Raw genomic sequence first — 12,439 nt, 5'->3', positions numbered from 1 at the left:
TTATTTTTATTTAAAATTATACATCTGGACAAGTCCATTCTGGTCAGCGCCAACACCCAGACACTGTGGGTGAGGAGTCAGTGGACACGCCCAAGGTCCCCAGAGGACTCTCCACTCGATCTTAGGACCTCTGGTGAGTGGAACACAACTTCTGCCAGAAGGAAGGTCCGAACGCCAGATATCTGGGCACCTTCCCTGCAAGAGGAGAGCTTGCCTGCAGAGAATGCTCTGACCACTGAAACTCGGGAGAGAGCTAGTCTCCCAGGTGTCTGCTGATAGAGGCTAACATAATCACCTGAGGAACAAGCTCTAACCAGAGACAACTATAACAACTAACTCCAGAGAATACCAGATGGTGAAAGGCAAACGTAAAGATCTTACTAACAGAAACCAAGACCACTCACCATCATCAGAACGCAGCACTCCCACCCCACCTAGTCCTGGGCACCCGAACACAACCGAAAAGCTAGACCCAGATTTAAAAGAATATCTCATGATGATGGTAGAGGACATCAAGAAGGACTTTAATAACTCACTTAAAGAAATACAGGAGAACACTGCTAAAGAGTTACAAGTCCTTAAAGGAAAACAGGAAAACACATCCAAACAGGTGATGGAAATGAACAAAACCATACTAGACCTAAAAAGGGAAGTAGATACAATAAAGAAAACCCAAAGTAAGGCAACGCTGGAGATAGAAACCCTAGGAAAGAAATCTGGAACCATAGATGCTAACATCAGAAATAGAATAAAAGAGATGGAAGAGAATCTCAGGTGCAGAAGATGCCATGGAGAACATCAGCACAACAATCAAAGAAAATGCAAAATGCAAAAAGATCCTAACTCAAAACATCCAGGAAATCCAGGACACAATGAGAAGACCAAACCTATCTACGGATAATAGGAGTAGATGAGAATGAAGATTTTCAACTTAAAGGGCCAGCAAATATCTTCAACAAAATAATAGAAGAAAAATTTTCAAACCTAAAGAAAGAGATGCCCATGAACATACAAGAAGCCTACAGAACTCCAAATAGACTGGACCAGAAAAGAAATTCCTCCTGACACATAATAATCAGAACAACAAATGCACTAAATAAAGATAGAATATTAAAAGCAGTAAGGAAAAAAGGGCAAGTAACATATAAAGGCAGGCCTGTTAGAATTTCACCAGACTTCTCACCAGAGACTATGAAAGCCAGAAGATGCTGGATAGATGTCATACAGACACTAAGAGAACACAAATGCCAGACCAGGCTACTATACCCAGCCAAACTCTCAATTACCATAGATGGAGAAACCAAAGTATTCCACGACAAAACCAAATTCACACATTATCTTTCCACAAATCCAGCCCTTCAAAGGATAATAACAGAAAAAAACCAATACAAAGACAGAAACCACGCCCTAGAAAAAGCAAGAAAGTAATCCTTCAACAAACCAAAAAGAAGACAGCCACAAGAACAGAATACCAACTCTAACAACAAAAATAATACAAAGCAACAATTATGTTTCCTTAATATCTCTTAATATCAATGGACTCAATTTCCAATAAAAAGACATAGAATAAAAGACTGACTACACAAACAGAACCCAACATTTTGCTGAGTACAGGAAACCCATCTCAGGGAAAAAGACAGACACTACCTCAGAATGAAAGGCTGAAAAACAATTTTCCAAGCAAATGGTATGAAGAAACAAGCTGGAATAGCATTCTAATATCTAATAAAATCGACTTCCAACTCAAAGTTATCAAAAAAAGACAAGGAGGGACACTTCATACTCATCAAAGGTAAAATCTTCCAAGAGGAACTCTCAATTCTGAATATGCTCCAAATGCAAGGGCAGCCACATTCATTAAAGAAACTTTAGTAAAGCTCAAAGCACACATTGCACCTCACACAATAATAGTGGGAGACTCCAACACACCACTTTCACCAATGGACAGATCGTGGAAACAGAAACTAAACAGGGACACAGTGAAACTAACAGAAGTTATGAAACAAATGGATGTAACAGATATCTACAGAACATTTTATCCTAAAACAAAAGGATATACCTTCTTCTCAGCACCTCATGGTACCTTCTCCAAAATTGACCATATAATTGGTCACAAAACAGGCCTCAACAGATACAAAAATATTGAAATTGTTCCATGCATCCTATCAGATCACTATGTACTAAGGCTGATCTTCAATAACAACATAAATAATAGAAAGCCAACATTCACGTGGAAACTGAGCAACACTCTTCTCAATGATACCTTGGTCAAGGAAGGAATAAAGAAAGAAATTAAAGACTTTTTAGAGTTTAATGAAAATGAACATACCCAAACTTATGGGACACAATGAAAGCATTTCTAAGAGGGAAACTCATAGTACTGAGTGCCTCCAAAAGAAACTAGAGAGAGCACACACTAGCAGCTTGACAACACACCTAAAAGCTCTAGAAAAAAAGGAAGCAAATTCACCTAAGATGAGTAGAAGGCAGGAAATAATCAAACTCAGGGGCGAAATCAACCAAGTGGAAACAAGAAGAACTATTCAAAGGATCAACCAGAGGAGGAGCTTATTCTTTGAGAAAATCAACAAGATTGATAAACCCTTAGCCAGACTCACTAGAGGGCACAGGGACAACATCCTAATTAACAAAATCAGAAATGAAAAGGGAGACACAACAACAGATCCTAGAGAAATCCAAAACAACATCAGATCCTTCTACAAAAGGCTATACTCAACAAAACTGGAAAACCTGGATGAAATGGACAAAATTCTAGACAGATACCAGGTAACAAAGTTAAATCAGGATCAGGTTAATTATCTAAATAGTCCTATATCCTCTAAAGAAATAGAAGCAGTCATTAATAGTCTCCCAGCTAAAAAAAGCCCAGGACCAGATGGGTTTAGTGCAGAGTTCTATCAGACCTTGAAAGAAGATCTAATTCCACTTCTTCACCAACTATTCCACAAAATTGAAGCAGAAGGTACTCTACCCAACTCATTCTATGAAGCCACAATTACTCTGATACCTAAACCACAGAAAGACCCAACAAAGATAGAGAACTTCAGAACAATTTCCCTTATGAATATCAATGCAAAAACACTCAATAAAATTCTGGCTAACCGAATCCAAGAACACATCAAAACAGTCATCCATCCTGACCAAGTCGGTTTTATTCCAGGGATGCAGGGGTGGTTTAATATACGGAAATCCATCAACGTAATCCGTTATATAAACAAACTCAAAGACAAAAACCACATGATCATCTCGTTAGATGTGGAGAAAGCATTTGACAAAATCCAACACCCATTCATGATAAAAGTCTTGGAAAGATCAGGAATTCAAGGTCCATACCTAAACATGATAAAAGCAATCTACAGCAAACCAGTAGCCAACATCAAAGTAAATGGTGAGAAGCTAGAAGGAATCCCACTAAAATCAGGGATTAGACAAGGCTGCCCACTTTTTCCATACCTATTCAACATAGTACTTGAAGTCCTAGCCAGAGCAATTTGACAACAAAAAGAGGTCAAGGGGATACAAATTGGAAAGGAAGAAGTCAAAATACCACTTTTTGCAGATGATATGATAGTATATATAAGTGACCCTAAAATTCAACCAGAGAACTCCTAAACTTCATAAACAGCTTCAGTGAAGTAGCTGGATATAAAATTAACTCAAAGCTAGTGTCCAAAATTTACAGAGAACTCAAGGAGTTAGATTCCAACAACTGAAATAACCTAATTCAAATAATTAGGGCACAGAGCTAAACAGAGAATTCTCAACAGAGGAATCTCAAATAACAAAGAAGCAATAAAAGAAATGTTTCAGCTCCTTAGTCATTATGGAAATGTAAATGAAAACAACTCTGAGATTCCATCAAACAATGATCTGTTACCTAAAGTGAATAAGTTAAATAAAAGTCATTTTTGTTTGTTTGTTTGTTTTTTGAGACAGGGTGTCTCTGTGTAGCTGTGGCTGCCCTGGAACTCACTCTGTAGACGAGGCTGGCCTTGAACTCAGAAATCGGCCTGCCTCTGCCTCCCAAGTGCTGGGATTAAAGGTGTGTGCCCCCACAGCCTGGAAAACAAAACAAAAAAATAAATAAATAAATAAATAAATAAATAAAATAAACTCAAACAAGTCAATGGCCTTTCTCTACACAAAGAATAAACAGGCTGAGAAAGAAATTAGGGAAACAACACCCTTCTCAATAGTGACAAATAATATAAAATACCTTGGCATGACTCTAACTAAGGAAGTGAAAGATCTGTATGATAAGAACTTCAAGTCTCTGAAGAAAGAAATTAAAGAAGATCTCAGAAGATGGAAAGATCTCCCATGCTCATGGATTGGCAGGATCAATATAGTGAAAATGGCTATCTTGCCAAAAGCAATCTACAGATTTAATGCAATCCCCATCAAAATTCCAATTCAATTCTTCAACGAAATAGAAAGAGCAATCTGCAAATTCATCTGGAATAACAAAAAACCTAGGATAGCAAACACTCTTCTCAAGGATAGAAGAACCAATGGTGGAATCACCATGCCTGACCTAAAGCTGTATTACAGAGCAATTGTGATAAAATCTGCAAGGTACTGGTATGGCAACAGACAAGTAGACCAGTGGAATAGAACTGAAGACCCAGAAATGAACCCATACACCTATGGTCACTTGATCTTTGACAAGGGAGCTAAAACCATCCAGTGGAAAATAGACAGCATTTTCAACAAATGGTGCTGACACAACTGGTGGTTATCATGTAGAAGAATGTGAATTGATCCATTCCTATCTCCTTGTACTAAGGTCAAATCTAAGTGGATCAAGGAACTCCACATAAAACCAGAGACACTGAAACTTATAGAGGAGAAAGTGGGGAAAAGCCTCAAAGATATGGGCACAGGAGAAAAATTCCTGAATAGAACAGCAATGGCTTGTGCTGTAAGATCGAGAATTGACAAATGGAACCTCATAAAACTGCAGAGCTTCTGTAAGGCAAAAGACACCATCAATAAGACAAAAAGGCCACCAACAGATTGAGAGAGGATCTTTACATATCTTAAATCAGATAGGGGACTAATATCCAATATATATAAAGAACTCAAGAAGGTGGACTTCAGAAAAATCAAATAACCCCATTAAAAATGGGGCTCAGAGCTAAACAAAGAATTCTCACCTGAGGAATACTGAATGGCTGAGAAGCACCTGAAAAAATGTTCAGCATCCTTAATCATCAGGGAAATGCAAATCAAAACAACACTGAGATTCCATCTCACACCAGTCAGAATGGCTAAGATCAAAAATTCAGATGACAGCAGATGCTGGCGAGAATGTGGAGAAAGAGGAACACTCCTCCATTGTTGGTGGGATTGCAAGCTTGTACAACCACTCTGGAAATCAGTCTGGCCGTTCCTCAGAAAATTGGACATAGTACTACGGGAGTATCCCCCAATACCTCTCCTGGGCATATGTCCAGAAGATGTTCCAACCGTTAAAAAGGACACATGCTCCACTATGTTCATAGCAGCCTTATTTATAATAGCCAGAAGCTGGAAAGAACCCAGATGCCCCTCTACAGAGGAATGGATACAGAAAATGTGGTACATTTACACAATGGAGTACTACTCAGCTATTAAAAAGAATGAATTTATGAAATTAATGCCGGGGCCTAGCAAACACAGAAGTGGATGCTCACAGTCAGCTATTGGATGGATCACAGGGCCCCCAATAGAGGAGCTAGAGAAAGTACCCAATGAGCTAAAGGGATCTGCAATCCTATAGGTGGAACAACAATATGAACTAACCAGTACCCCGGAGCTCTTGTCTCTAGGTGCATATGTATCAAAAGATGGCCTAGTTGGCCATCACTGGAAAGAGAGCCCCATTGGTCATGCAAACTTTATATGCCCCAGTACAGGGGAACGCCAGGGCCAAAAAGTGGGAGTGTGTGGGTAGGGGAGTGGGGGGGGGGAGAGAATGGGGGACTTTTGGGATAGCATCGGAAATGTAAATGAGGAAAGTACCTAATAAAAATATTAAAAAAGGAAAAAAAGGAAATGTAAATGAGGAAAATACCTAATAAAAAATTAAAAAAAAAAAAAGATACATCTGAGCCAGGCATGTGGCACACGCCTTTAATCCCAGCACTTGGGAGGCAGAGGCAGGCAGATTTCAGAGTTCAAGGCCAGCCTGGTCTACAAAAATGACATGAGTTCCAGGACAGCCAGGGCTATATACAGAGAAACCCTGTCTCGAAAAAAACAACAACAACAAAAAAAAAAAAACAAAACAAAATAAAATAAAATAAAATGATACATCTGGAAGCTAAATAACAACCAATGACAGAAATCTAAGCACTTTTTTGCCTTGCAACCTACAAGCTTCAGCTAAAAGGACTGTCACCCAAGAGTCCTCCCCAGATTCCGTATCCCCTCTCAGGCCTAGGTAGGAATGTTCAGGACTTAATCAAATGTTGTTTTTAGCCCTGAGTGGAGTTATATACCCATAATCCCAATACAGAAGGAGGATTACTATAAATCCCAGGCCATCCTGAGCGACCAAGTAAGATGTCTCAACAAAACCAAACGAAATAATGACATGAATTCTTCTTTATATGAGTCTTTACAATACACTCTGCTGCAGGCTTTACCAGGGTCCACCCTCTGGTCACCCCAAGTCAGTCTCTCTCTCTCTCTCTCTCTCTCTCTCTCTCTCTCTCTCTCTCTCTCTCTCCTACTCCTTAGCTACCACTAACCTAACACACCAAGCTGTGGTGACATACAAATCATTATTGAAGAAGTAGGAAAAACCAAACAAGAATGGCTTGTTTGACTACTTTGTAATGAACTGGGAAGATGGCCGTCCTACTCTTTCACAAGGACCATCTGTGCAGAATCACATACTGCATCCCTGGGGGGAACCTTCCCACAGTAGACTGTGCATGGGTTCTCCTTCATCATGTGTGCAGCATGGCCCACAACTTTAGTTACTGCTCCAGTCTCTGTGTTCAAATACCGGATGAGAAACAACTTCAGGGAGGAAGGATGAGCCATGGCTCATGGTTGGAGAAGGTACCATTCATTGTGACAGGAAAGGCATGGCAGTGAGTAGCTCTCTGGTAGTGAGAGTATATGGCAGCTGCCTACTCATATCTCAATAAACTGGAAGCAGAAAAAAAGGGGGAATGTCTGACATTAGCAGGAATTCTTTTTTTTCCTCTTTTGTAAAGTCTGGGACACCCAGTCCACAGGCTGCCACCATCCATACTCTGGGAAGGTCTTTCCCCATCAGCTAAGTCCTTCTAGAGACAACCTCACAGAGACACTGAAAGGTGGGGTTCAATGGGTGTTTCTTAATCCAATCAAGTTAACAATGAAGCAGCCTTGCCCCCCCCCACCACCAAGTCACTTGAGGTCTCACATGGCCGCAGACACCTATCCCTGCATCATTAATGCCTCTCTCCATGGGTTACCCTCCTCTCCCTCCCACTCAAACTGGCCTCACTTTCCTGAGTCCATCCTGTCTTCCTGTCCCAGGTAGAGCAGCCCATGCAGCCAACCTCACAGGCTCAGACACAAAGAGAAGAAAAGGCTCTAGCCCATGGTTCTCTTGATAGTGAGAGCTATTCTAAAATGAACCTTCAGCAGGGATAATGAAATAACCTGTCCTTGTGGCCAGTGGATCCCCATTATTAGACCAGCATTCAATTTCTTTGGCCTTTCTTCTCTGCCAAGCAGAGCTATACTAGGGCTTATTGCCACTCTGTCTAACCAAAATCACCTGCAGGTTCCCCAGTGAGCATGGCCTCCCACTACTCAATTCCCAATGGGGCAAGGCTGCTGTGAACCAGGAACTTGGTTTCTCTTTCCAGCGCCCTGATAAATGCTCTGATGAAAAGCAGCTCAACTAACTAGTGCTTGCCTCACTTTGCCCATTTTTTACAGTTCGGGATGCAGTCAGGGAATGCTACCACCCACAGTGGAAAGAGCGTCTACCTCAATTAAGATAATCCCCCACAGGCAGGCCCAGAGGCCTGTCTAACTGACGATTCTAGATTCTTTCAAGTTGACAGTTGACACTAACCACACAGAGGATAAAATAAATTCATTCATTCATTCATTCATTCATGTTTAAAAATCTGAGGAATTACAATGGCTTTGGGTCTCTGGAGTGTCACGACTCAGAAATGGAATACTAGAGGAAGAGGAGACGGTATCTACAAAGACTCTTCATGGGAGTAGCAATGAAAAACAGTTGACAAACACCACTCTAAGGTGTGGCTCAAGGATAGGAAAGCTGTCAGTTCTTGCTTCTACCATAGTTATCAGCCACAGTCACAGCATCCTTCAACACTTTATACCTCTACCCTAGGTTATTCCTCCTGGCAATCATAAGGGACAGAGACTACTATGTTCATTCAAGATGATAAAACCAACCTTCAGAGGTACTGCCCAAGGCCACAAGTGAGCCGTGGGTGAAGGCGTGAGTCCATCTTCATTTGTATGACTCCATTTCCATTCATCTGCCAAGCCCATGGCCTTGATCCTCCTGAATCCTCAGCCCCATGAAGAGGTCAACCACATGGCAGCCTGTCTCTAATCCCAGCCAGCCAAGTAGCAGCTACCCATGGGTCACAGGGTGGGTTCATCTGTTCTTCTATGAAAGTTTAGGGACCAGCAAATGTTGTAGAACTAATTTAAATGTATCCCTGACTAGCTTACAAATAAATGAGACTCAGACTATGGTTATTTTATGTGGCTTTGACAATTACTGGAGGGTAACCCCTAATCTGCTTTTCTAACTGCTGGCATGGATACCTCCCCAGCAGTGTACCCCAAATACTTGCTGTTTCTCTTGGCCATGTGCTCATGGTCCATCTCCTCTCAAGATGGCCTCCTCTACTCCTCTAGTTCTTCCTCCTTCCTCTTACTTCTCCACCCCCAACCCAGTAACTCAAAACCTACCTACCCCTAATCCCTCCAGTAATTGGTTGTAGACAATTTTATTTGACCAATAGTTTTTAATTAAGGAACCAAGTTTGCACAACTAAAGCTTGTAAACCTGAGAAGACACTCATAGGCCTAGACTTTCAGGTACAGAATTGAGCATTACAATACATGGCAACAGACCAAACTTCAACAAGTGAGGGTCTAAGAAAGGGGACAGCAAGGGTTGAGATATGAGCTAGGTTGAAGAGAGAATGGGAAGGCAATGAACCTTCCATCACTCAGTGTTCTGGCTAGTTTTCATACTTGGCACAAGCTAGGGTCATCTGAGGGAAAGGAATCTTAATTGGGAAAATGCCTCCTTAGGATTGGCCCATAGAGCATTTTCTTGATTGATGATTGATGAGAGAGGGCCCCGCCCATTGTGGGTGGTGTCACCTCTGGACAGGAGGTCCTGGGTGCTATAAGAAAGCAGGCTGAGTGAGCCATTAGGAGAAAGTGGGTGAGCATCACTCTTTATGGCCCCTGCTTCAGTTACTACCTTGAGTCCCTGCCCTGACTTTCCCCAGTGTTGAATGGGTGACCTGAGCCTTGTAAGCTGAAATAAACTCTTCCCTTCCCAAGTTGCTTTTGGTCATGGAGTTTCATCATTAAGATGCCCAGTCTGCTGCTGCTACTGCTCCTCTTCCTCCTCCTCCTCCTCCTCTCCTTCCTCCTCTTCTTCCTCCTCCTCCTCCTCCTCCTCCTCCTCTTCTTCCTCCTCCTTTTCCTCCTCCTCCTTCCCCTCTCCTTCTCCTTTTCCTCCTCCTCTTTTTTCTTTTTTCTCTTCTTCGTTTTCCTCTTCCTCGTGTTCTTTTTCTTTGTCCTCCTCCTCTTCCTCGTCCTCCTCCTCTTCCTTCTCTCTAGAAGTGCTGGAACGCCTAGAAAAGAAGCAGAGAGAACAATGAAGAGAGAACAAGGAAGGGAGCCTTGGCAGGCACTCAGCTTCTGCTACTGAAACCCCAGTGTGGGGCTGCAGCCAAGCCCAGGAGATGGGGTGACCTCTATGCAAACAGAACGTCCCCGGGTGGTGCTTCTGAAAATATAAACACAGTCACCATGTGATGGGTTCAACCAGTTCATGTAAACACCAGAGGGAGGGAAGGAAACCAGTCAAAGAAAAGGCTATGCTCTGAAGAGATGAGCAGGGGATGGAGCTTTGAGACTCATAAAGAGAAAAGCTCAGCACTGCAGGGTCTGCTCTAACCTCGTGGTGCTCTTGCTACGTGCAGAAAGTCTCAACCCGCTAATCTCATGGGAACTTTCTGTCATTCGCAGCAAATCTACATGAAGTTGAATTTTTCCCCTATGTAAGAGAAGAGACTAGACTTCCAAAGTCTTCAAGCAGAAGAACAGCACAGTTAGGTATCAGAAGGCCTTTCTAGTCTAATCTTGGGAAGAGCTGCAGTGCTTAGAGTCAGGGGGATGGATGGGAAGCACTCTGAAGGAAGAGTATAACCCCCTCCTGTCCCTACATCACCCATCCTGTTGCTTTAGTAGGCAGACATCACCCCCCACCCCTCCCCACCTCACCTCGACTCCCATGATCTGTGAAAGTGTCAGCAGCCTCTGGTGTTTTGCTTTGTTTTGTTTTGTTGTTGTGTTGTGTTTTGAAAATTATCCTGGCTGTACCTATAAGAAGCCAGCCCTCCAGAGCCTTTGCAAATACCTTGTTTCCTGGGGCCCAGAGTTTTCTCAGAGCTGTCTCTCCATCTGCCTTTACAAGGGATCCATTGCCCTCAAATACACCAGCCAAGAAAAGAGTGCCCATTGGACCCTATAGAGCATCAGGAGGCAATATACTCTGGGCTGCTGTGGTCTCTCCAAAAGTTTCTTGGGGAAGGCTGTAGCAGTCAAGGCTGGTATAGTCCCAAGAACTGATCTAAACCAGACAGAGAGGTGATGCCCTCAGCCACATCCCTACTGTAGAATTCATCTGGGCTGCTGAGACTCATGGGACACCTGAGAGGCCAGCATAGCCCATCTGTGCTGGAAAAGGAACAAGGTAGAAAATACCTGGCCAAGTATTATCTAGAGGAAACTAGAAGGATCCCCAGAGTAGGAGACAGAGGGACCCTAAGGGGAAGCCCTACACATCTTGCACTCACTACAGACCAGTATTCAAGATGCTCCCAGGACACCAAATTGGTAACCTGTAATTCTCTGGGTAGCTCGAGAGAGTAAGGGAAGTCCATCCCCCATACACCCCTAGCTCTACCCCTTCGTGGCTATGTGACCTTGGCAAGTAACACGATTTCTCTGAGCCTGTGTTTTTAATGGGATTAATAATAGCGCATATCTCATCAAGCAATTATGAGAGTTGAATGAGTTAATATTTGTGAAGCTCTTAGAACATAGCAGGCGTTATTAGCATTTGTTAAACAAACAGGGGCTTAAATGAATGTGCCTGATATTCCATGCCAGAGGCTCCTCTCTCAGTTCTACTTTCATGCATTTACTTGTTTACTTAATAAATATTTACCATGTGCCTACTATATGTCAAAATCCATGTCTAGTATAGCAGCTATAAAAATGAGGAGAAAAAAAAAAAAAAAAGAATGAGCAAAGCCAACCATGGCTGCCCTTCCCTTAGAGCTTAGAATCAGAACGCAATCTCTCTTGGTCAACTTTTCCTCCAAACCTAGGACAGATGAAACCAGCCCGATCCTGATCAAATATTGCCTAAGGACACACACCCTGACTGCAGAAGCTGTAAAGGAAAATTGACTGTGGATTTTCAACTGTCCTTCATGTACAGTACAGGAGAGTGGCTGGAAAGAGGCCCAAGGCTGAGTGGAGATGGCGTAATCAGGGCTTGGTTGGGATGACAGGCTGCTACACTGCCTTTCTCAGCACCTGCTCCAGTTTCGTAGGCTCCCCCTCCTGAAAACCACATTGCAGCAAAGACTTGGAGTGGGGCTTGAGAGCTAACAATTAGAATCAGCGTTTGAGACTCTCTGATTTGGACTGGAATTATGAAGAGAGAGAAGACAATATGGAATGCCCATTGAGCCTAAAGAGATGGAGCAGAAGCAGGTAGACCCCAAGCCCTCTAGGACTGCAGCTCCATATTAAGTGCAGCAGAGGGGCCAGCTCTCCTGGGGCTCTGGGCTGCAGAGTAGTTTTTTAATCTTAATCTCCATCTCTTCCAGTTGACCTGTGACATTATATATCTCCTATTCCTATCGGCCTGCCCGTAGATGCAGGTTCCCATTGGATGCAGCAGGAAGAGCTGAGTGACTCAGCAAGATCAGTGTGATGGGGCCAAGCCTTAAGCCTGCTCTAAAGTCATATTTCCTATGGGGCTGGGAAGGAGAAGCCAGTAGTCTCTCGTTTCATCACAGCTGGCAGCTTAGGAGGTCTAAGAACTCAACCAATTCTTTGACAGTTTTGTTGATAGTGAGCTTCTCCTGGCCATCAGGCTGAGAAAGGATGTGGAAGATGGTGGTTGCAC

Source organism: Mus musculus, chromosome 1, assembly GCF_000001635.26.
Source record: "Mus musculus strain C57BL/6J chromosome 1, GRCm38.p6 C57BL/6J".
Classification (NCBI taxonomy): Eukaryota; Metazoa; Chordata; class Mammalia; order Rodentia; family Muridae; genus Mus; species Mus musculus.
Note: the sequence above shows the minus strand (reverse complement) of the source record.